Raw genomic sequence first — 27,979 nt, 5'->3', positions numbered from 1 at the left:
TGCTTGACATGCATAAGGAAATAAATAGATTATCAAGCACATATCTATATGTGTGTGTGTGTGTGTGTGTGTGTGTGTGTGTGTGTGTGTCAGATAACTAATTGCCCTTTAATTTTTTGATTTTCTGTCACACCAACCACCACTGCATCAATGGATGAGCAAGATAAGCACCGAGAGTTAATAGAAGAATATTCAAATAAGGAACTTGAAGAAATTCTTTATAGTAATCATTCGATAATTTTTTTATATCGCCATTAATTATAGCAGCAAATGGGATGATGCTAGTGCGATTTTCCACAGTCTCAAATGTTTCTTTATAACATGCGACCATTTTCCTATCTTCATTCCATACTCCAAAAATATGATGTGCTATCAGAACCAATGACACTGTCAGTACCATAGAGTTTCCATCCAAAGTGTATGTGCAACACACTAGATAAACTGCTCGACCATCTGAGGATGTCTTGTGATACACATAATTCCAGTTTCCCATAAATGTGTTTCAGGCTTGTCCACTGCTGCTGCTTACTAGGTATACTTTGTATTTTCCATAATTGTGCTCCATCATATCTATGATTAATGAAGTATACCACAACACTGACTGCCAAAGGAAGGGATGTTCCTACAAAAAGGACTCGAAGTGCTCGCTCTCTAATTAGTCTTCTTTGAGCTCGATATACCCAATCTTATTCCAACTTTATAACCCGTTAGGGCTCATGCCCTAGGTTTAATCCACTTGAACTACTCTATGCATAGATTCGAGCATTTAGACTTGTCAAATGATTCCATTGTTTTACCATCATGAGTCTCTATACTCGCGAGCATTTTTGATGAAGATGGTCGAGTTTATACATCAACAATTTTAAGCTTGAGGGTTATTCTTTTACACCATACCAATTGAATTTCACGTATTGATGGAGAGCTTCATTTGTATTCAACCTTTGTTCATATCCATAATCAGTTAATTTGCATGTTTGAGCTTTAACCCCAAATTCTCATGCTCTTATTTTTCATTTTTGTGCTTTGCATTTGATAGCCGTAACCTAAACTGCCATCATGCGGGTTTTAGAATTTAAACCATGGTTATGTGTTGTGATTCATTGATATTCTATGTTAGCGTTCATAGTATTTGATGAGGCATCCTATCAACAGACAGATATTTATTGTAACAACCCATAGCTTAAAGTTCACCTGTAGTTCTCACTAACTCCATTATACCCAGCTCGTGCACAAAGGGAACTTATATCTACAATCTCCACATTCATACAGAGCTGCTCTTCAACTCTTCAAATTGTGTGTTTGAATTCTTGATGGTATATTGGAGTCGTGTTGACATTTGGTCGAACACTTTGTATTCTGTTTACTCAGATCGACCTCTAAATACATGCATTTCTGTACACAAGCTAGCCGCAATAATACCACCATTGATTGAGAAAGAATACATCATTGTTAATGAGCTCGATACCAAGATGTTCCTCGAACCCGATCGAAGGAAGTATATCCATCCTTGATGCATCTGTAGCTAGCTTTTACCACTCATACCTATTTAGTTTGCATTGAATTCATATGGATCTTATAACTATAGATCCCCTTTTCTGGATGCAACTTTTTAGCATAGAACCCTTTATGAAGCAAGAACAACATATAAGTGTCAGTTGAGCTTCATATTTCAACCATTACCATAAATTCATTAATAGAATATGGGCTTTTAGGACTTCCACTGAGGCTTTCATTGTGTTCAAGGTGAGCTTATGTTCAAGCCACAGCTTGACATGCACTTGAAATGCTCCTATTAGTCACTAAACTATAATATGTTCTAATTATTGCAAGCATTTTGTTGAACACTTTACATGTGTCCCATACTTTGTTTAGACCAGTGGTTCGAGCACATCACTCCTCTTATTGTAGCTTGAGCTTGGTCAAAGCCAAATGCATTGACCCATGGAGTATACCAACACAACAAGCATAGAATTGACTTGGGAAAGGCTTGGTATCATATCCAGCAAGCCGGTTCATAAAAGAGCTCTTGAAAACTCATTTTCTTCATATCAAATGATGTCTCCACAAAAGATGACATTTCTTAAGGTGTTTGGAGTAAAGAGAAAGGATGGTTTTATAGTATCTTCATCTTACAACTATGCCTTGACACGATCATGGATACATTCTTTTATATATAATGTGTGGCTTCGAATGCTGTATTTTCCATTAGCAACTGGAATGTACAAGATGAAAGGCCTTTTGATCATGAACCAAAACTTTCACAAAACTTGAACCAACCCACCCGAATTATAAATGAGAAGGCAAGAGAGAGGAAAACTAGACAAGGATAGCCTACCTATGAAGGACTTAGACCTAGACACAAATTAGACTAGACCTAACCAATATTGCAAAAAAAAATGGGTGACTTAAAGTCAGGAAACATATTTATTTATTTAAAATTATAATGAATAAATTGGTATATGAATTATTATAATTTATTTATATGATAAATGATGGATATATACATATCTTGATTTTCAAGGCTATATTATGTAATCTCTAAGATATTGACTGATTTCTAACTATAAGTTTCAAAGTAGGAAAAGATGTCGGGTTCAAAGAATGGATGCTACACTTTATAAAGGAGCTAAGGAAAGGATGAAAAAGATGATCTAAGCATAACCCTGAGCATAATCAAGAAAGTAATGAAGGTACAAAGGACCAACAAGGACTAGATAATCTACAAATTTAATGGTGATAAATTTTTAATAATTAGTAAATCAAATTACTTCCTAAGTAGATCACCTTGATGGATGTCACAGGCTGCCATCAAGGCCAAGAGGGCCAAAGTTCCACTCTTGGGCTTAGGTAGGATATTTAAGAAGAATAAGATTACCTCCTAAGTAGACCACCTTGATGGATGTCAAAGGCTGCCATCAAGGCCAAGAGGGCCAAAGTTCCACTCTTGGGCTTAGGTAGGAAGAATAAGATTACCATCTAAGTAGAACACCTTGATGGATGTCAAAGGTTGCCATCAAGGCCAATAGGGCCAAAGTTCTACTCCTAGGCTTAGATTTGGTTAAGTTAAGATTTGACATCATGTCAACTTAATTTAGTTAAGAATCTGCCAAGTAGACCACCTTGATGGATGTCAATGGCTGCCATCAAGGCCAAGAGGGCCAAAGTTTCGCTCTTGGGCTTGGTAGGATATTGGTTCAGGACTAATTTATCATGAGTAATCTTTTCTTTGAAGCTATTATACACATGTACATGCTAATAACTATTTGTGTGTACAGGATCCACAATCAAAAGGTGTACAGGGGAACTATATGCTATAAATCATTCCCTTTACTCTACTTCATTGTGAAAAATCACAAAGAATGTATGATGTGTCTGCATCATATTTGCTTCGTGTCTTCATCTGTTTGCACCATGTTTGCTTCATGTTTTCATTCGTTAAGAAGTATATTTCATAAAAGTTTTAGGACTTTTTTATGCAAATATGTTTGTATCTATGAAGGAGTTGTGTATGAATAATTTTTCTTGAGGACAAGCAAATTCGAGAGGGGACGACTGTGATGTCCCCATTTTGACATATAATTTTATATTAAATAAGTATTATATACAAATTTTATAATATTAAAATAATTGATAATGTATATAAAATATTAATTATACTAAGATGAAAATAAAAATTATTATATATATCATAATAATGTAATTATAAATATTATTATATAAATGTACATATATATATATATATATATAATTATATATTTATATATAATAAGATATTTACGTCATAGATAATTAATATATATCTATATGACAATAGTATATGATATTATATCTTTGTTACATATTAAAATAATATAATATATAATTATATACTATTATAATATATAATCATATATATTTATAATATAATTATTTTATTGATATAATTAATGAAAGGGCGTGAATCTTGGAAATATGCCTATAAATATAGGTTACTAAATAGTGAAATGCATCAGATAAGCACATTATTATGAAATGGATACATAATAGAAGGAAAAATCCAAAATGTCCTAAAAACGGGACATTACAATTTCAATCTTGCTTGACAATTTCTTTATTTATTTTACTCATGATGTTGAGTTCATGCCTTAGACCAATTTTTGAGTGCCTTATAGGGTGGTGAAAATTTGGACTTGGGAGGATTGAAGTGGCACAAATCCTCTAGAGATAGGATTTCCACAGTTGGAATTTGCTAATAAGAGGATTTCCACCAAACATGATTTTCTACTTAGACTTCCAAAACTTGCCATTTCATGCCCTTATGCTTATTATTTCAAGTTTCTATGCCTTAACATGATTTTACATCAATTTTGAGCTATTGAGGAGAAAGGTGGAAATCCTAGGGAAAGAGGATTTTTAAGTGGGAACATTCTGGTTAGAGGATTTCCACTAGACATGACTACAATAGTTATCCTTAGGAAAATTACCATTTTTCTTTCTCTTCATCATTTAACATTGCATCAATCAATTTTTTGCCTTACTATGGATCCCTCACAACCAAGTTTCACTACATTCCTCTATCTTAAAGTGAAATATTGAGGATTTTGTAGAGAGATGATAGCTGGTAAAAATCCTATAGTTTAAGGATTTCCATTGGGGAATCCTTTTCTCTAAGGATTTTCATCACTTTCCAAATTTATTCATAATCCTTCTCTCATCTCCCAAGCATGTAAACCTTTCTCACTTAGGAAAAAATTCTACCCTTCCATTAGGACTTAGGCAATAAAAAAACCTCAAAAGGACATCAAAACTCTCACACAAACCCTAGAAAAATATTACTTCCAAATAAGCCAAAATTGTTCAAAATCACCCTCAAACTTGGAGACTTGAAAATGTTCCCAACTAAAACCACCTAAGAAAATGATCCCTACTTGCTAAAGAAAAAGGATGGGGCCCCATTCACATTGAGGCAATGGTGTGAAAACCACACAACACACCCATTCATTGGTTGAAAGGGTTTATGGTAATCTAGGTGTGACTCAAACCAAAGTTGATGTGTAGCACAAGATCATTAGCCTAACACTAAACCTCACAACTCTAGTTCAAACCAACTCAGCTACACACCCACCCTTATGAACATTGTATTTTTAAAATTGTATTAAAAATATATGAAAAATGGAAATAATAATTTCTTTCATGCATTTAATTGTCATAATGGAATCTACACAACCGATTGGGATAATGTGTTTCATGATACCCCAAGATCAAGTACTCTAATTTAGATGAATTGATAATTGGTTTTGGATTTTTTGGGACTTTGGAGTTTGACAAAAGTATTACTTTTTACATAAAATGCTATGAAATTATAGATATCTATTGGATCTAACAACCACCTTCAAACTTCAAATGACTATAACTTTTTCCTTTGATGTAAGATCTAAAAAAAAGTTATCAAACAATGACAAGTGTTGTTGTCTCATTACATGATAATCAACATGAAAATTTATCTCTCCACAAATGATACATAGATGATAGTGTGGTGATACCACAAAAGATGGATCACCCTTTAAAGTGGAAAAGTCCTTCCATTATGAGTGAAAATATTCCAACTACTCCTTTACAATGTCTAATGCAAGCTTAAGTAAAGTGTAATTAGAACCTAGATGAGAAATAACAAGGTAATATATCTTAATTTCATCAACATAATGCCTTTAACCATCCCCCTTTAGATTTTGAAGTTGATTTTGATCAATACACCATTTTCCAAACAACAAAGAAAACATGCCAATAAGTCTATTATTTGGGAAATATTTTGTTTGATATATTTATTGTATTTCGTTTTATAAGAATAGGATTTAAAAACTTCTCTTTGGATATAATTTATAGAATGTATTTTTGCATTGAAATGTTGTACTTCAACTTAATGGAAACTTTAGAGTTGATTGCACCTGTGTTGGAGAAGTATTAGGATGGGAAAGCTCTCGAGAAGGCCCAATGCTTCACCTGTGTGAACATACCTAGATATAATTAGTGATACGTATACTATTCATTCTTATGAGATCTGGGCTCTTGTGAACCACTACTAATGAAACAGGGGTCAATGAGTTTGAATTGAAAACTACAAGTTGAATCTTGATAGCAATATCTTAAATTATACTTGATTCATATAGTTAGACATTGACTTTTAGAAGCCAAGATTTCATTTCAATCACATTATTATTATTGTCTTTAGGAAATGTTGTGTAAAATTCAACATTCGCACATCCATATTCCATGTTTACCTCAATATTATATTAAAAGAGACAAACCCTCTTTAGGAGCAAGTGATGACATACTTTTGGAAAATAATGCATTGTATTCCATAGATTAACATTAATGAAATGAACTTCTTTAGGTCTTGGTTGTGAACTTATTTTGGCAACTATTTTCTTAAAATATCTCGCACAAATAAAACTGTGGATCAAAACATGGTTATTATATTGAACAGAATGTTTCATCACTATGGCAGTGAATAAAATTTACCTTGAATTTATAAACTTCTTATTGATATAAAAAATGTAGAGCAAAATTATTTTGACTAGGTGTTTATTATGTCATAGATCAATCCTTTATTGAGAAATTGTGAGTCGGTAGTATTCCACCCTCTATTAATTTATTTTGAACAAATGAATCAGTTTCTCTGAATTGTACAAACACATGCCGAATTCCTTGAGGTCCAAAGTTGAATAGAGCAATGTTAAGTATATAAGAGGAAGAAAGTTGTTGCTATTGTTTACAATAATGATTACAAACCACTCAATTTGCCATACTTGTTTCCATCAAGTTTTCTTATTAGATAGGTCCACCTAGAATTATACGTAACTTGCACCTTATGTCAATTATTTTGCTTACTTGCATGCCATTTCATTCTCAAAATAACACACTTTAACAATCCATAGATCCATGAATCATAATAATTAAAACATTTGAAAGAGATTATAACTACTAATTATCAATATTTAATATTGAATACTGTTAGAGTAATTATTTGTTTGCACTTATTAATTAAATCACTTTGATTTAATTAATTAAGTTGCCTATTACTCTAGTTTGCTTAAGCTATCTTGTAGGTGCATATAATTAATATTTTATTAATTATATTGTGCAACTTAGCTTTTTTAGGCTTTAGGTTACCCTTTTCGGGTTTCGATCTCCTTTTATAAGGATTGATCTCTTTGTATTTTTCATTATGAAGATCCATTGAATAATATTTTCTTCGTCTGAGTTTTTCAGATCAAACCCTTGCCTCTTCTTGTCTTTTTCTTCTCCGTGACAGGTTTTCCGCATGCAGGTTTTTTTGAACTTCATGGATTTGTTGTGCACTTTTGCTCAAATCCTACATGGTATCAGAGCATGTCTATAATGGTAGATGATCCATCTCACCGAAATGCATAGGTAGCCAGCTACTGCAATTTCCTAGTATGTAGGATCAGGTACTAAATGCATAGCTCACACTAACGAACCATCAAACCAAGGAAGCATTAGAACCAACAATATAACCCCCCCTTAATGCATATGGGGTGAGGTGACAGGCAATTGAAAAGATGGCCCAAAAATCTCCTACAACATAGGAGCCAAACACATCGAGAGTGAGGTACAGACACCTGTAAAAGTACGTGTCACTGACACATCATGAGGCAAAAGAGGAAGAGGGCACAAAATGACAAATAGCTATCTTGCCCATGGCACTTTATAAAATAGTGCAAGTACAACAAATCACAATGATGAAAAGGATCCCAAAACGCAAGAGTGGCACTTTATCCCAATGTGTTTGCATAAAGATGCTTACAAAGAATATAAAAAATTATTAGAAAAAGTATAAGATTGATACAACAGAAGGTACAACCCAAAATGAAGCATTTGAAGTAACAAAATCGATCCCTGGACCTGAAACAACCAAGATATCCACCAGAATGCAAAAATGCATAAGATTGAATAAAAAAAATCTTGGAGTAGAATCTTAAAAAACAACCAGCATCAATGGAAAGAGCGCAAAAACAGCTTTCCAATGATATAAAGAAGTCCAAAATCAGAGATTGGATGCTCAAGATATGCCTCCTGGAGTGCAAAATAAAACATCTGGCTTTGACTACCAAAATAGGCAACCAAACTGCATCAAAAATCCAAATAACTAGTACCATCATGATGGACTTGGAAAGAGCTTTTCAAAAATATAAGATTCGTCAAAAAATACCTCCATATGACAAAGATACGGCCAAAAAACTACAGATAGCTTTTAAGACAAAACAAATTATAGAAATGATGGTTTGAAAGCTGTCAAATTTCAGCCCAAAGAAGGATGACATCAACACCTGTGACTGTCAGACCTGCATCAGTACCTTGCTGATGTCACTGCTTTGTCAGTACTTTGTTGATACAGCATCCTTTTTTGGAACATTTAAAAAGGTTTTTTTAAAAATAAAAACAAAAAACTTTGAAGAATTTTTGGAAAAAAAAGCATACGCTTTTTTTTATAAAAAATCATGAGCCTTTTTTTAATAATGGCTTTTGATTTTATGATTTTTTTTTTAATTAAAAAAAAAAATTCCTCGAAAAGCGTGCCCAAATCTGGTAGCAAAATTTTGCCTCAAATTTCAACTGTGTCCAAATTGGACAAGTTTTATATGGAAATAGGGGTTTTTGGGTGCTACGAATCCAACGGTGAGGTCCGTTTGGGCTCAAAAAGCATCGAAAAAAATGACCCCCCAAATCCAATACAAAATAATTCTAAAAACTGAAACCCTTTGAAATAAAAAAGGCACAATTCTAAAAGTCAAGAAAAATTTCTCATAAATTAAACAGGGGCATGAAGATCTAGAGCTCTGATGAACATGGATTCCATAAATCATATAATTAAAACATTTAATAGAGATCATAACTGCTAATTATTAATATTTAATATTGAATACAATATTTTGATTTAATGCGTAATAGATATCTATCTATGTATCAATCTCCCAAACTTTTAATAGAAACAATATATTATAGATTGTACATACATCTTACATAAGAAAATAGAATTGTGTAAAATATATTAACCATCTCATTTCTCTAACCATTTCAACCAAGTATATATTGTAACCCTTATGCCTCTTTATATTTTACATTATATTGGAGTAAAAATTGTGGAGGATGGTCCCAACCTTCATGTTCACCTTCTTATTTGCAAGAGACTAGTTAGCAATGTTGGCATTATGTTATATTTGTCATTAGTGACAACACTTATTCAATTCTGTATGGTTACCGAGCTCATCATTCAGTCTCCACTATTTACTAATCAATCTAGTGATAACCAGGTTTCATAGTTCACACTGAGCATTCCAGAAGGTACCAAGTGAATATAGACAATGTCCAGTCCACCAGTTATCACCAAGCAAATAGTGGTCATTGAGCTTCATAGTGTCTACTGAGTAATCAATTTCTGTGATGTGAAGCTAGTGTCTACTGAGTGATGGGATGAGCAGTGTTTACCAAGTGCTAGCAAGGTAAACATAGAAATCAATCTCCATTCGAGTGACACTATATCTATCAAGTCTCCAATGGTCACCGAGTTCGAAGCTACATTGTGTGATTAGTATGGATCGAGCTTCTACTTCTATTGAGTGCATGATGATGCCCAGTAATGCAGTAGACACTGAGTATTAGAAGTTCACCAAGTTAGCTTATAGAACCCGAGTTTCTACTATTTGACCAACTCAATAATATTTTGTTTACTTGTGTTTTAGCCAACCTTGTAATTGTAAATATTGGAATGTTATATATGTAATGTATTGTATCATTTGCAATATATGGATGTATGGATATACAATGTTTTGAGAAGAGTGAATGTGAATCAGCAGCAGAGCAGAGTATTCAACAAGGTCTACAAGGAGCAGTAAAGTTATATCTATCACAAGAGGTGATCTATACTTCAAGGATCTAATCAGCAATCAAGTTGTAAGTTAGATCTGTTATTTCATCCTAACAGGTGAATAAGTTTCTAAAACCTTTAACAGGGTAGACTTGACAGTCTTTCTTCAAATCTCTTAACAGAGTGCACACTTCATTGTATGCTTGTAAAACCTCTAACAAGGTGGATCTAGCAGTCCAAATTGCTCTTAATAGGGTAGATCATCAGAAGTGGTCAATGTAAGCCTTAACAAGCCAAATTTATACTGTAGTAGTGAAGTTTTGTGGGTATCATCCCCACCCCAGTTTTACTTTCTATTTGGAAGGTTTCTGGGTCACCAAATTTTGTGTTCATGTGTCATGAATGTTTATCTTTCAATTTTTCATGCATGCAGTAGATTAGATGAATTAAATGGTGAATGGATTATGTTGATTAAGTGCTAAATTAGTTTAAAGTTTTGAGGTTATTGATTCACCCCTCCCCTCTCAGTAACCTAGTTAGTCTTGATTATTTCCAACAATTGGCATCAGAGTTTTGTGATTCTTAGGATAAAGTTTAACAACTTGAGCAAAGATCAAGGAAAATGTAGATATTCAGACTTGACAAAACTATTGACAATGAGAAGCTAGATCTGGAGATGGTCATAGCTCAACTCAAGGAAGCAAAAGAGCATCTTTCTCAATCCCTAAAAAGAAGGAATGAACTTACAAAACAAATGAATGACCACCAGTATGTTGAAGAAAAGATTGAAGACTTCTTCCCTTCAAGTAGTTTAGATGAAGCAAATGAGGCAATCAAAGAACTCCTAGAAAAGAATGGCTCTTTGCAAGAAGAGGTAAGAAAATTGAAAAGAGAACAAGAAATTCAATCAATAAGAATGTGTGAAATCTTGGAACAAAGGAATAAGGCAAGTGAAGACTTGGAGGCAAGAAACAATGCAAATCAAAATCAATCCCTTTAGCAAGAAATTCTTATCAATCAACTCTCCAATATGAGGAAATCATGAGTCTAAGATCTGAAAATGAAAGGTTAAGAAATGACTTGATCACTGAAAGACAAATCAATGAAAGATTGAAAACTGATCTAAACTCTGAGAAGCGACTCAATGAAAGAATAATGAAATCCCAAGAAGACATGGATCAACTAAATCAACAAAGTGAGCATAATCTTTATAGGAAAAAAGGTAAAGTAGGACTTGGATATAAAGAAGAAGGTGAATCTTCCAAGCAAGTTGCTCAAAGGAATCAAAGACCTACTCGTAATCATTGTGGTAAGATAGATCATACATCAAACAAATGTTGGAGCAATGGAAAGGCAAAATTCAATGGAAAATGCTACAATTGTAGTCAACATGGTCATAGAGCTAATGAATGCAAGGAGAAACAAAAGTTTGAAGGTAAATGCCACAAATGCAAGAAACAAGGTCACAAGGCATTTGAATGTAGATCTAAACCATTCAATCTAGCTGAACAACTTGTAAAAGCAATATTTGGTTGGGACTACAATACTTGGTGTAGATGTCATTATTGTGGAGAATATGGACACATTGGCATAAATTGTGCAAGGCATCACTTGAGAAAGAAGGATACAACCATAACATGTTATACATGCATTGAACTTGGTCATATAGCTAAGAATTGCATGAATATAGGAAAGGTTGAAGATGAAAAGAAAGCTAAAGTTGATAACATCAAGAAGCAGATGAGACAGCAATGGATTCCCAAATCTACTGAGCCAACCAATTCAAATGATGGTCATAAGTGGGTGACTCCACCATTTCCAATTAGATTCTTAAAGGAAGAATTGGAATTGTATCTTCAAGCCATATCTTAAGCAGTTCCAATGATAGGAAGCAAAGGTCCAAATTTGTATTTTAGATATAGAGGGACCACAAGGAATCAATATTCACCGAGCAAGGTTGGTCATAGACTCTACCAAGCTAGGTCGGGAGTAATAAAAGTTTTTTTCGACTGCCAAGTCACAAGCTTGTACTGAGCACAGTGAGTGGATGATAGTCTGTCACACACTATGTCATTATAGTACTAAGCATTAATGGAAAATTTTCATTAAAAAGGGTAGAATTTGACTTCATTTTTCACCGTGACTTCAGTATACCTAGAGCAAAGTGATTTCCAGTGCATCTAAGCAATCTTGAGCGAATTTGCAGGAAAGATTTTTTGAAGAATTTTTTTCTCATTTACCGAGCAACCATGGCATCTAGAAGTAGCAGTAGCAAGACAACAAGAGGTTCTGAAATTTTGATAAAAGGAATGGAATGGAAAGCACCCAATTTCAAGTTAGTTCTAGCGGTTGTGGAGTCACTAGATCCAAATGGAGCTCAATCACAAATTCCTCCAAATGTACTCCTCATTAATGATATTCGCACTCATTTTAAGTGTTATGTGCAAGAAATTGGAACCCTAGAGATGGATAATGCCCTAGGAGAAATGTGTGTTGATGGATCATTGAAACCCGAGCATAAGCATCTAGAGGTCAAAGGATTAACCCATATCCCACATATGCTGAGGAATTTCCAAGTGAAGTGGATTAGGTATATTCTGAGCTGTGTTCATAATGGTCAATTATGGTTAGAGCAGCCTGTGTTGATCATGAAGAAAATGATTCATAAGATTATTGGTCTCCCTATGCTCAACAAGGCCAAAACAACTAAAACCCAAGGTCAGGAAGAACTTCAAAAGAAAACCCTAGCTGAGTGGGATGACAGAGGTCTAAAGATTAGCAATGTATCAGACGTGGAACTAAGGTTTGGTATTCACATCATTGCACACAAGATATACAGCTCCATTTGTTTGAATAGTGTGCCATGTGAGGCTGTGGATTTGGTATACAAAGTTGTGAAGAAGAACCTAGAATTTGATCTGTTAGATTTATTGTTGAAACAATTAAACAAGAACATGGATAGTATCAGGATATCAAAGAACAACCCTTATAAATTTGGTTCTTTGCTAACTTGTCTCTTCTTTTATGTTCAAAAGTTTGTTTCCATCAAAAGGTTCAGTTGTATGGAGGAAAGATACTCCCATTTTGTATCAGATTAATGAATTCATTGCAGAAATGGGTGAAAATTTTGAAAGTATAATGAATAATTATTTTGATGTGTTCAAGGAGAAAATGAACAACAGGTTTAGGATTCCTCCTAAGCTAGTTGAAGATTATAAAGATGATGTATGCTTCATGGTTGATTGTGATAAAGTTTATATCCAGGCAGTTAGGCCTAGAATTGCATGGGTGAAACCTCTTCCATATGAGGTTAACATTGATGAAACAAAAGACATTATTGAGGCCTTGGTCAATGAGCCAGTAGATCCAAAGCTACCTATCTTTGGAACATATGATGAGGCAAAGGCCAGAATAGAGCTTGAAATCAAGCTACCTCAAGCAATAAGCAAAGGTAAGAGGAAGGTAGCCAAGTTGAAAACTACAAGTGCTCCTCTCATGCTTACCAAGGGTAAAGGAGAAGACATTGAAGAATCAAAAGAAGAAGAGCAGGAATCTAAAAATGAGGCAAAGCCTGTGAAAAAGAAGGGCAGGGTGATTATTACTAAGCCACCCAAAGCCTCCACAACTGTATTTACGAGAAGATCCAAGAAGAAATGTGGTAGTGAAGTTGTATTGAGTAAGCCCCCACTTAGCTTCCAAGAAAAGTTGAAACAAATGGAAGAAGGTGTAGGCGTCACAAACTTCAAGGCATTAAAGTTTGAAACTAGAACAGATGCTAAGAAAATATAGATTGAGGAGCTAGTGCTCAATAAGATGGGAAAATGAAAATATTACCTTGATCAAATCACCCCTTAGATTTCAAATGAATTATTGGCAAGATTGAAGCCAAGGTGGGAATCAACTGTACAGACAACAAAAGATATATATGAGCAATCTTTGAAAAAGTTACTACCTAATCTTACAGATGTAGAGGTTAAGGCAATAATGAAAGATAGTGAAGGTAAAATAATGATTAGGGGTAAAAGCACAAACCTGTGTCACCCTTTGTGATATCTTTCACTGTTTCGGCTGAAAGCCTTTCGGCCGTAACAGTTCCGGTCGAACATACATTGGCAGTTTCACACGCCTACGTGGCTCGTACCATTCCAGCCAAAATCCGTTCAGCTGAAACAGTTACAGCCAAAACCCCAAGCCGATATAAAAACTGCCACAAACCTCTAGTGGCTATCATTGTTACTGTAGCTATTCCTGGATTTTTGGAGAGCAAGTCAAGGGTTTCGGCTGTAACTGGTTAGTGGTTTTTTCCTCCCCATTTTTTAATAGTTTTTAAATGTATTTTTTGATTAATAGATGTTAATTGTACTTAAAATAGTTTTTTTTGACCTATTTTGTGAGTGAAATGCTTAAAATTGTTTTTTTTTAATATGTTTAAATTATTTAAATTATTTTAGATTGTTTTAGAATGGTATTTAAATTAATTTGTTAGCAAAAATGTAGTTAAACATGAGATAAAAATGTAGAAAAACATTAATTAAAAGTGTAGAAAAGCATTAAGTTAAAATATAAAAAAATATTAGGAAAAACATTAGGTTAAAATATAGAAAAACATTAGGACAAATATTAGGTTAAAATATAGAAAAACATTAGGAAAAATATTAGGTTAAAATATAGAAAAACATTAGGTTAAAATGTCAAAAAAATTAGTTAAAAAATATAGAAAAACATGAGGTAAACATGTAGAAAAATATTAGTAAAAAATGTAGCAAACCTTTAGGGGACATTATTCAGTTTCTAACATAACCTGATGGATCTAAAGGTGAAACAATAATATCTTATGGTGAAATTAATTTTGACATTAAATACACCTTCTAACATAACCCTATATTAACTACAATCATAACCCATACCACATTCTAACCATAACGTAGGCCCTCTACTAACCGAATGAACCACACTTAGATATTGATGATGTTCATTTTAACAACTAGTTATTGTTAGGTAATAATGAGTCTTACATTACCAAACAATACATTAAGATCAGTTAAATGATATGTTTTTAGGTATGTTATCCATGCATCTATGTCTTAAGGGGACAGAGGAGTCATAATAGGTCATACTATTTTTTATAGGTTCTAATAAGTCTTAATATGTATTATTAGGATATAATAGGTCTTATTAGGTAATGATGATTCTTACATTACCAAATGACACATAACTACCTCATGATACATTTCTAGGTATTTTTATCCATATATATGTTAAGGGGACCTAGGGACTCCTACTAGGTCATTACGTTTGTTATAGGTTGTAATAGGTATTCATATGTTTACTAGCACATAATAGGTATTGTTAGGTAATAATGAGTCTTACATTACCAAACAACACATTAAGATCAGTTATGTCAACTGCGTTTTTCAATACATTATCCATACATGTGTGTCTTAAGGGGACATAGGAGTCATAATAGGTCATACTATTTTTTATAGGTTCTAATAAGTCTTAATATGTATTATTAGGATATAATAGGTCTTATTAAGTAATGATGATTCTTACATTACCAAATGACACATAACGACCTCTTATGATACATTTCTAGGTATTTTTATCCATATATATGTTAAGGGGACCTAAGGACTCCTACTAGGTCATTATGTTTGTTATAGGTTGTAATAGGTATTCATATGTTTACTAGGACATAATAGATTGACCTTACTATCAACCTTAACAAAACTATATCCCATTTACTTTATTAACATTCTTAACTGTAATTCAAACTACTAAATTAAGTCATGAGTTCTAAATTGTAAACTAACATTTGCTAACTAAACTCATTTACTTATCTAGTAACAAATTTTTCTATCCCTATGTCCTAACTCTCATCTACACTCCCCATAATCATCAAAGCATTTACATCAAAATCTAGATTTTAGTCAAGAATTATATTTTTTTATTGCATGTATGTACATGTGTACACTTAGTTATCATTTAATCAAGAAATTTTATTTTATTTTTATTGCATATACATGCACATGTACGAATATTTATTTTTCACATTTGCATGAGCACGTTACAATGTACATTAGATATGGTCTCTAAGATAATTTGTTTTAAAATACATATGTATGTTACATGATTGAATTTAGCAGCATACATTTAATGTTGTGTATTTATATGTACATGTGTTTCAAATTAAATTTAACTTTTAATTATTTTAATTTAAATACACTTGTATGTTTATATTTGTATATATATGCATGTGCAGATCTCTAGATATTTATCACATTCATATCCTCATATTTATTTTCATATATACATTATGGCATCTGGTTTTGGGGATCGTGCTCCTGCATCCTCAGGGGATGCCAGTGTTCGTGGTGGGGGTCAGAGTGTTGAGTCTGGTACAGCACGTAGATCGACCTCCTCCACTCATGATAGACAACAGTTATTTAGAGATACAGTTGTGAGATTATCTCGTGCTATGCAGGTATTCGATACCTCACTTTTCTCTTCTACCACCCTCCCTAATAGGGAGAAGGTCACAACGATGCAAGAGGAGTTATTTCGTATGATTCAAACAGTTGAATCATACAACCCTTTTGATGATATGAGCATTGAGACATTTTATTCTTCTTTATCTCACAGTGTCACTGACACTATGAAGTACACACAGATTGACACTAAGGTTTCCACCGGCATGGTGAAATCCATGTTTCCATCTTATGCAGATTGTCGCAGAGTTAGAGGCTACTCTACGACGAAGTGTACTGATCCACTCGTCACACCATTGATGTATCCTCATTGGTTGGCTACTCATCATAGATGGCCACAGAAGGATGAGTTCCCCCTATATTTCTGCAAACAATTGTTTGCAAAATTTCATTTACACTATGATGTTGACTATACAGATTATCAAGGGCATGTTGGGCAGGGTCAGGGGAGACTTTCTAACAGATTTAGACTTGAGGACACTCCTGCGCCCGTTAACAAACGGGCAATGGTGGGTCCAAACCTTTTGGTTATGCCGAGAGGTCCACATATGGCTATTGCAGGTGAGAGTGTTCCTGATGACACAATTAGGACACAAATTTTTTCGAGCATCGCCACTGTCGCCACACAGTTACACAAGATTTCTTTCGATCAATGTAGTCGATATATGCTACGGTCTCGAGGTACTGCTCCCATAGCTGCATCATCTAGCACACCTATTAATGATGATTATGGAGTTGCAGACATACCTTCTCCTGTAGACATTTTTGCAGTCTTAGAGGTGGATGCATTACATCGTTTGGCATCATATTTAGCATATGATCTTTTAGATGCATATCGAGCATTATCTACACTCTCAGGGATTCCACTTTGTGACATGAGCTCTTAGATTAGACATATTTTGTCACGTACAACAGTCCCAAAGGATTCACAGAGGCAGGAGGACATTCCTGCACCTTCTACTACTCCTACTGCTACACAGGCCCAGGCTACAACACCAACCCTAGCTACTCAGGACCCTACAGCACCCCCACCCCTACTCAAGATCTCAGTGGCACCATACAGCCTGGTCTATTTACTTCCATGCTTTCAAATCAGGGCCACACTATTGACTTGGATGCTAATACTATTTTTTCATTACATGATTCAGATATCAGTCAGATCGACAGAGCATTACATAATGCTACGGTAAATATATATATATATATATATATATATATATATTTGATTTATATACATGTAGATCTTGATATAATTTGTCTGTACACATAATTAAATGGTTCAAGTTATCATTTGACACAGGGTTCAGATGCAGCTGATAGACCCTTTTGGGGACAAGGCCCAGGATTAGGAGGGGGGATGTAGCTGATTAGATCATATGTGGCCTTTTATTTTATTACACACATGTTATGTCTAGATACATATTTATATGGACAGTTTGATGTTTTATATGTTATTTCCACATGCATACATTTTATATCCAGATACTTTGATGTCTTATATGTTATTTTCAGATACATGGTTTATATGGACACTTTGATGTTTTATATGTTATTTCTAGATACGTGTTTATATCATGGACACTAAATGATGTTTTATATGTTATTTCCAGATACATGTTTATATGGAGATTTTGATGTTTTATATATGTTATTTCCAGACATTTGATACATGATCTATTTTTATACATTTGATATGGGTACATTATATTCTCCAGATATATGCACATGTATGTTATTGATCTTTTAATGTAGACGTCTATTTTATTGATCTTTTGATGTCTTCATCTTTTATGTAACTTATGTATGTGTTATGCACATGTTTCTATATGTTATTCATATTTTCAATATTCAAGTTTACATGTATATGTATAGTTATTCATCTTAATGCCTTAATCTAAGTGTAATTAACTATATAATTTTAATGGTCGATGTACATAAAAATACAACATATATTTAATGACATGTCTTAATTAACTGTATAATTAACTATATTTAGTCTAATTATATTTAATGTAGATCATGTATTAACTATATTTAATGACATGCCTTAATTAGCTATAATTAACTATATTTAACCTAATTAACTATAACTAACTATATTTAATCCTATTAACTATATTTAATCTAATTATATTTAATGTCTTAATAATTAACTCTATTTAATGACATGCCTTAATTAAATATAATTAACTATATTTAACCTAATTAACTATAACTAACTATATTTAATCTAATTAACTATATTTAATCTAATTATATTTAATGTCTTAATAATTAACTCTATTTAATGACATACATTCTTAATTAACTATAATTAACAGCATTTAATTAATAAAATATAATGTATGTAATATGTAACATAGTTCATATAACATATACATGTAAGAACATAATGATTATATACAAACATAAAGAATGTATCATATAAGAACATATAAAGATTATATGTACATAAATACATAACAACATTAACAATCATATGTAAGAAAACATAAACAATGTACATATAAATACATACAAATACTAAAAGGGTTGTCTTAAGGGGAGGTCCTAAGAGACCTGGTCTTAAATGAGATATCCATGTCGAATTTAAATAAAAATAACAATACATGTCTAATTTTGCATATGCAAGATAAATGATCCAATGTACAAAAATTTATAAAACAAATATCCTGTCAATATTAAATATGAAAGTATAAGAGCTATACAGGCATAACTCAACTAGAGCTCCACAATAAATACATAGGTAAACTAGAGCTCCACAAACAATGTATTGTTAGGATCCTCTCTACTTTTTATTATCTCTAGAAGTTTTTCATGTTCTTCAATAGGCAATTTCCACTTTTGATTTCCACGACGTCCTTTTCTTTGTATTGCTTCAAATTGTAATTTGGTTGCTATAACATGGTTACTGTAGTGTAAAACCTTTTCTCCAAGCTTGTATTCAATAAATTCAATACCACTACCAATTACCCTTGTTTGTTGATAATATGTTCCTTCAATAACAACTAAATCAATTGGATATGACTGTTCATCAACATCTATAGTTCCTTCTAGCAACTTGTGTTTTGCTTTTGTGCATCTTAAAAGATAATAGTCCACATTTTTCGCATTATCTAGTAAGGCTTGAACTGCAAAAATATCTCCTGCATGTATATAAAAAGATAAATATAAATTAATTTTAAAACAAATATACATGTATATTAATTTATATATATGTATATATGCACACAAACCTACCATAACTAAATCAGAAATGCGCTCATAATCAGCTAAATATACAGGATCATGAATGTCAATGTCAATGTCAACATCTTCAAAAGGAGGCTTTCTAACTATCTCCTTCAAATCCCAATGTGAAACATATCCATTCCCAATATTTTCACATGTACTCACTACACTGTCCTTAATGCAGTCATCACAAAAACATGTTTTCTCTCTTACTTTAATTACTGGAGGTGTATGGTTTCTTGTAGTCATAATTTGATGTAAACTTCTAATTCTAGGAATCGTTTGACAATTGTAAGGATTAGATCGATCTATATCTGTTACAAATACAAAAAATAATTGTCATATTTCAAAATAAATATTTAATTAAAAACTCAACTTGATTTGAAAAATACATTAAAAATAAATATAACTTAGTTCACCTTTCACCTCCCAAAAGTAATGCTTATTGTATTCAGTATCTCGAGTAGCAAAATGAACTTTGCACCATTCAACAATTTGATTTGCGCTCTCTATCCTATTCCCTGTATGTACATACAATATGCATGTATATATAAAATTTAAAATATATGCTATTAGAGTATTAAACATGTACATTTTAAAAATGCATATATTTACCTGCAAGTTCATGTTGTCAAAGTGCACGTTTTATACATGCTCTTGCTCCATCATGCTCTCCTTTTCTGTGTCGACTTTCAAAGAAATTCCATAAAAACCTAACATTGGTTCTAGCATGTTGCATTGCTAACCAATTAAATGCTTTTGTAGATTTGAATTGTCCTGTGAACATGAAACATGATAAGTATCTACAATTATCCATGTACATATATCAAATAGAAATAGACATGTCCAAATAAATATAAGTTAAAATAAAGTTAAATAAATGTGTAATTATTTTGTGTATACTAACCTGCACATCCATCAGACCAAATCCAGTGATCTGAAACATTTATTCCACGATTTCTGAGATCTTCAGAGAACATTGCAAAATAATGAGCCACATAACTCCTGTCATGAACTCTATCATCACTAATATAGAAATGAACCTCTTTGATGATGATGTGTTCATTTTTATCTAATCTTTCTATCTGATCCACCTCAAATTGTGCATGTCTATAGGTCACTTGCACAAATATTGCAACTTGTTCAAAATGATAATATTGGCTTTGGAGCTCTGTATGAGGTGCAAATGTATAATTCTCAGAAAAATCTACAACTGAAAGTATACAACTAGGTGGAAAACAATTTTTGGAATCACGAAACTGTTTAGCTTGTCATCGTGCACCATGACAATGTTGGATATGTGGATATATCAATGGATGGAACTTGGCCATGAACTCATCATAATGCAATTCACTCTCCTTCAATATAATTTTTCTGGATTCATCCCCTCTATTATTTTGGTATGTCTCATATTCATATCTCATCCATGAAACTGGTGTGGATTCATTAATATTCTCAACTTGCATAATTTCAGAAAATTTTTGTAAATCTGCACAATCTTCACACTGATTTTTGATGCATTGCACTTTGAATGCATCTGAATCTTCTAATTTATCACATAATATGAACCTCAAAAATTGTGTTGTACTGCTAGGGATGACCAAATTAGGATCAAGTATTGCCATAACTTTTTTAAATGATTGCAAGTGTAGACCAAATTCAACATGATTTCTACAACAAGTTTCTCGCATCTTATTTATGCGTACAAAGGAAGGATGTAAACTCTCAAACATTCTCTTACATATTTTGACATTTGAAAATTCTTGTTTGAATGCTTCAAAAAGTTCACTTTGAGTTATATCTATGAAATGTTTTGGATGTTCAATTTTGGCCCCTATTTCTTGATCTTTAATTTGTATAGTATCACGCTTGTTGGAAGAAACACGAGAATGTGTGGTCCAAAATTCAATAACTTGTCTTTTTTACTTCTTCAGAAATCTTGTCTTTTCGAGGAACTCTACAAATATTCACCCAGTTATTCTCAATGTTATCATCTAGCATATTTCTCCTCTTGATGTATCTCTGGACAGTTCTTCTAGATATATGTAGTACATCAGAAATTGCAGGTACCTGTTTTCTATGTGTCAATTTTCTACTAGATATAGTAGTCATCAATGCTCTGTGTGCATTACTCAAATCACCTCCTCGAGTTGTGTTGTCAATTTTGTTATAAGCATTTTGCAAATTTTCAACTATTGTCTTATTAATATTATGGGCATGGCTTTTCCTATTATCAACACCCAACAACTCTAAAATAGGTCTCATATCTTTTCTCCTAAATAACTTGACAAATAATTGTGCCTATCCAAATATACTTTTATCCTTGAAATATTCATCCCACATGTGTTGACAATGCTTTCTGATAGTGTTATCATTTATCATATCTTTAGATGGAATTTGATTAAAAAGTAGTTCTTCATCCAAATCCATCAAATTTTTTATGCTTTCTAATTTGTCTCTATCAATAGAACTGCCAATTTCTTCCTCTTCATTACTTTCATTTTCTTTATGAATCTCATCATGTTCAGGAATTTCAATAGGTTGGTTTTGAGCATGTTTTGTATGGCCTTTCATTTTGTCATCTCTTTTTCTATCATATTTCCTTGATCTTTTCCTTTTACTACCCATTGAATATTTCAATCTATAGAAAAAAAATTAAAAAAATTAGATTTCACTAAATATCAGCTAATGGTTCAATATATAATACATAAAAATAAAAATAATTAGAAGAGAAAAAAAGCACCTTCAAAATATTCGATCCTTTGCAATATTGATTAAATCCGCAGAACAGTTGTTGAAAATTGCTTCAAAATTAATTGTTTTTTGAAAATCTTCTTCCAATTTTCGTTGTCCCTATATATTTAATTTTAAAAAAAAGGAAAAACAATATTTTTTATATCAAATAGTCACATTAACCGCTAGTGGTTTATTCTGCCAACAGGGGTTTCGACCGGAACAGTTTCGGCCGAAATAGTTACGGCCGAAACAGTCTATGTGGCTGCCTATGTGGCAGCCAAACAAGCAAAAATTAGAACTTTTGTAAACATATCACTTTGAAGGCCAATTTGACCTACTAAATTGAAGTATTTTTTAAAACTAAAAATATACTTTTGTAGTTCTCGGAGTCACGATTATGAATGTATAATTTTTTTAAAGTTTTGATTATGAATAATATGTTATAATTTGAAAATATTACAAGTAGGTATCTTAAGATTCAGGAAGATGTCTATTCAAAATTAAGAAAAAAATAGTAAATCATGTTAATTTTTTTTTTAAATTTTATGGTGCACTAGAGGAGAGAGTCTTCTTCAAGAATATGTAATTTTTTTAAAAAAATATGTAGATTTGATGGAAAAAGTTTGACGGGAGAAAAAAATTGTCTATTTTTGATAACTTTGACTTTGACCAATTATAACTTCAAACATATTAGCCGAATTTCAATTTTTCTTTTTCGGTGCACCAGGTATACATGTTAACTCTAACATATTCCAAAATCAAACCAAAATATGAACATTTGCATATATTTGTTTGACGGGAAAAAAATTCTATATTTTTAGTATTTTTAAAAAATTAAAAAATACACTTTAAAAATTCAAAAATAAATAAAATTTTCACTCAATTTTTTAAAAAAATTTTATAGACATAAACTTCATCCAATTTTACACATTTCATTAGTTTACATCATCTTCAAATTCTAAGCACAAATGCCACTTTTATTTCGTTAAAGTTGAAGACTTTAAATTCTGATATCACTTCTCCTTTATAAAAGGTGACACAGGTTTGTGCTTTTACCCTTAGATTTCATACACGTTTGATTTTGATCAAAGACATTGAGCATGTTGTTAGAGATGCTACAAATATGTGGAAAAACATCTATCATTTGCACAAATCAAGTGAGGATCCAATCGAGATCAAGGATGATGATGATGACAGTGACAATGATAAAGAAGATAACACACCATGTGTCACTTTTGATGCTGAGGACTATCAATCATTAAAGAATGATGATGAAGAGAAAGAGGAAGAAGTTGATGAGGAAGATAAGGAAGGAGATGAAGAGAATGATCTAGTAAGAATAGCTACACAACTTATAGCCTCCCTTCCTCACTCTCCACCAAAGACTGCTACATCATCTGGGTGGGAGACAACTTCAACAAATGTGATTGCAATTACAATAGACACATCATCTGTTTAGTCACTATTTTCTCCCTCTCAACTCCAGGTATCAATAATGGAAGTGTCTACCATTTCATCTATTGAGTTGCAACCCTCCTCTTCATCAACTCCCTAGTCAACAGCATCAGCAACATCAAGTTCTACAATTTTTTCAACTTCAATTTTGCATGCACCTGTAAGTACATCACTTGTAAATATTTCTACTATTGCTCCTATTGTATGTGCTCTAGTTAGTGTTCCACTTGTTATCACCTCAATTTTGGGTAGCACTTCAATTTTGGATTCAGTTTGCACTCCTCTCAGTTTTCCTCTAGTTGGTCCTATTCAAGTTTTTATAGCTAGTCCAACTATCTCTACAATTGTCTCTATTCCTAAGTCTAAGGCAGTAACGTCAGAAGTAGAACCAAGGACACCCCTAAAACTTCTGCTTACTGGAAATGAAATTGATGAAGACATAGATCTGGACAAAGAAATTGTAATTCCTAAGTTGGATCTGGATACTGCTACAATTGAAGAAATGAGATTGGTTAGCCAGCGTTTGGAACAAAAGGCAAGGCAGAAGCTGTTAAGAGAGGAAAGAGACAGAGAATACTGAATAATTGAAAGTACAAAGAATATACTAACATAGGCTATAGGTGTTGATGTGGATTCATTTCAACACATTTTGCTACAGTTGGAAGAAGTAGTCAATAAGTTCAATGAGGATACTTCTTGTCAAGAGAAGTTAATTGAAAAGGTAGAGAAAAAGTTTGATAATAAGGTGCTTGAGCACATTGCTATTAACCAGGTAGAGCTATCCTCAATTTTGAGTAATCTTGAACATTCTTTTACCAATGTAACATCTCTTTTTGCTAAGCTATGTGATGTTATTGGGTTCAGTAAGGAGATAAGAGAAACTGAATAAGATTGATGTAGATATGAAGACTAGTGCTCAAAGGCTACAGCTTGACCCCAACTCAAGCTCATCACATCACATTAAGGTGAGACTTTTGTCAGATATGTAGGCAGAATTGCTGAGAGAAGAAGCAAGGATCAGGTCCATATTGATAGACATCCAAAACATGATCCTTCCAATCATGGACACAATGCAAAAGCATATTGCATATTCAAAGACATTGGTCCAGGATAATAATTTCTCAATTGCAGACCACATGATACAGCTCTCAGTAGAAGTTTAAGTAGCTCTTCATACTTGCAAAATTTTGCAAGACAACTGGGATAAGACATTAGCTCTTATTCTCAAGGTACATTTCGAGTTTCTCTCACATGTTGGTGTCTCTATTTGAATATATTGTATAACTCTTTGGCATTATTGTCAAAAAAAGGGGGAGTAAGAGATATTTTGTGATGAGGCAAAAGGGGGAGAATAGTTCGATATATGTATAGAATAAAAGAGAGAGACTATGTATATATTATATCTTATGTATGGGGGAGATATGTGCAAATGTATATACAATAGCTTTATAAAGATACATTTTGAAAAATCAAAACCAATATGTCAGTATACATAAGTCTTGGCTTATAAGTGTTTTGTCACTAATGCCAAAGGGGGAGATTGTTGGCATTATGTTATATTTGTCATTAGTGACAACACTTATTCAATTCTGTATGGTTACCGATCTCATTATTCAGTCTCCACTGTTTACCAAGCAATCCAGTGATAAGCAAGTTTCACAGTTCACACTGAACATTCTAAAAGCTATCGAGTGAATATAGACAGTGTGCAGTCCAATAGTTATCACCGAGCAGATAGTGGTCACCAAGCTTCACAGTGTCTACTGAGTAATTAGTTTCTGTGATGTGAAGCCAGTGTCTACCGAGTGATGGGACGAGCAGTGTTTACCGAGTGCCAGCAAGGCAAACATAGAAATCAGTCTCCACCAAGTGACACTATATCTATTTGTAGTGCCTGCCCCTAGTTCGCATTTCTATTATCATTATTGAACTCTTTTAGGCCAGTTTTACGCCTATGATTAGTAGCATTACTTTGAGTTTATCAGTTATTGTTTAAGATTCAGTTGATTTTTATGATGAGATTATTTGGTACTCTATATTTCATGTATGTATGATGATTATTCAGTGTTTTCAGTTATCGATGATGATTAGTTAGATGGTTTATTATCACATGTGCTTTCTTATGGATACTTACCCCATACTGCATGTGTATGGTGCGCGTGTTTGTTTTCTTTATGTATGGTGTTTCTGATGTGGATAAGGAAGGGAGTCGTAGTCACCTGCTAGTCGGGATCTACACGATGCACCACTTCCTGCCATTGCTTGTTTAGCTTAGAATATTGTGTCTGTACATGCGTGGATTTTATGCAGGTTGCAGGTACCAGGTATCGACTTCCCTGAATTGCCAGGATGAGCGTACACTATCGCATTATCTCAATGGTAAGAGAGGGGAGATAAATTCTTAAGTCCAAATCCCATACCTTTAAGTCATTTGTCCTAGTTGAAAATTAGGACAAGTATCTAAGTCAGTACCCTCCGAATGTGTCGAAAGACATTAATTCGTGATTATAACCATTTTGTTGATTTAATATGTGTTTTGCAATGATGGGTTTTCGTATGTTGTTTTATGAGTCTTTGGTGTATTTTCTATTAATTAAGTCTAATTAAAATATTAATTAATGATTTAATTTAATGAAAAAATTATTATGACATTTTAATATTTAATTAATTGAGAAATTAATTAAATAAAAAGAATTAAATTTGGAGATAAAAGTTAAAAGTTTAAATTTAGAACGTGATAATAATTATTTAATTTAATAATAAAATATTTAGAGTTCATTTTTAAATAAATGCTAAATATTATTATTAATTGAATTAATAAATATTTTATCAATTAAGTTTCTAAAATGAATTAAGAAGTGGAAAAGATATTAAATTATTAAAAAGATTCTACATTGCATGATGTGTGCACAAGTTTAAAATAAAAGAAAATTAATTAAAAAGATTAAACATGTGAATTTAATAGTGTTATTTTAATTGCTTAAAGTGCGCATGAGATTAAAGTAATAAATTAATTAAAAATAGAAGTCGAATGAATATTAAATAAAGTAATTTAATAATTCATTTAATGTGCATGAAAAGATAAATAAAGATAAATAAAAGTTAAAATGGAGTTAAGGGTTGTGAGCAAGGAGTTCTCCCGGGTGAATGCACAATCAGTGCCCCGATTTAAGGAGAGAACTCCTTATCACAATTGGATGGTTCATTTTTGAAAAAAAAAACAAGAAATTTGGGGGACAGATTTTGAAGACAAATTTTGAGAACGGATTTTGGAGAAACGAGTTGGACTCAAATTTTGGAAGCAAATCTTCTCGCAAATTCTCGGTTGGTTTCGTATTAACATCAAGATTAGGTAGGGTCTTGTGCTTTGATTGCTGATTAATTTTGCAGTTATTCTTTCCTGTCTTCTTCGTGACTGTGCATCTGATTGTTTGTATTTCATTGCAACAAATCTTTCAATTTTGTAAACTGGAATTCGGGCATGCATGTTGTTTTCATCTAGTTATGGGAAAATTAAAATATCATTACAATCTTCCCTCAATAGAATCTAAATATGGTAAATAAATCGAGCGTTGGGTTGAATTAAAATGGGATTGAAAAAAAATTAAATTTGGAAAAAGATTTGATTTTGGAAACAAAATCCTAGATCGAAAATTCGAAGGGTTCAACTTATTTTTTGTTATCAGATTAAAGTTTCAATTATTTATAAAAATAAAATAAAATAAATATATATAAAATTATTGATAAGAGAAGAAAAATTCTTTGTAATGAATTTTATTAAAAATAAAATTATGTATATATTATCATGTATTTTAAGGGGGTTTTGAAAAAGTTAAATAATATATTTTAAAAAAAAAATTATTAGGAGGAAGGGTTTGGATTGTTTATTTAATTAAACAAAAATCTTTTATTTAAAAAAAAAATTTAATATACATTGAAAAAACATTTTATAAAGTTTTTAATTTTAAAAAAATATATATAATAATAATAACTTACCTCACTTACCTGTCTCGTTTGGCGTGCCTGCGTATTCCCATGTGCTGCGATGGGCGACATTAAAAAGGGGCCGCATGGCCTAGCTTTTAAAGCCTGCGGCAACCTTTAAGGTTGACCACATGGCTTTATAAAGCCAGCGGCTTTGTAATAGTATGTAATATAGTTTTTTTCTTTTTTTTATTATGTATATTAAAGTTTGTATGTGCAA

The 27,979-nt window shown here is 32.5% G+C and overlaps 1 pseudogene; it reads right to left on the bottom strand.

Moving 5' to 3' along the window:
• Positions 1 to 127: 127 nt before the first annotated feature.
• LOC149537300 (15-cis-zeta-carotene isomerase, chloroplastic pseudogene) lies at positions 128 to 27,831 on the bottom strand (annotated as a pseudogene).
• Between the last annotated feature and the right edge of the window lie 148 nt (positions 27,832 to 27,979).

This window comes from Cupressus sempervirens, chromosome 10 (genome assembly GCF_028749045.1).
Source record: "Cupressus sempervirens isolate cs-2001-9-10 chromosome 10, ASM2874904v1, whole genome shotgun sequence".
In the NCBI taxonomy this organism is placed as follows: Eukaryota; Viridiplantae; Streptophyta; class Pinopsida; order Cupressales; family Cupressaceae; genus Cupressus; species Cupressus sempervirens.
Note: the sequence above shows the minus strand (reverse complement) of the source record. Positions and strands in the feature narration are given on the sequence as shown.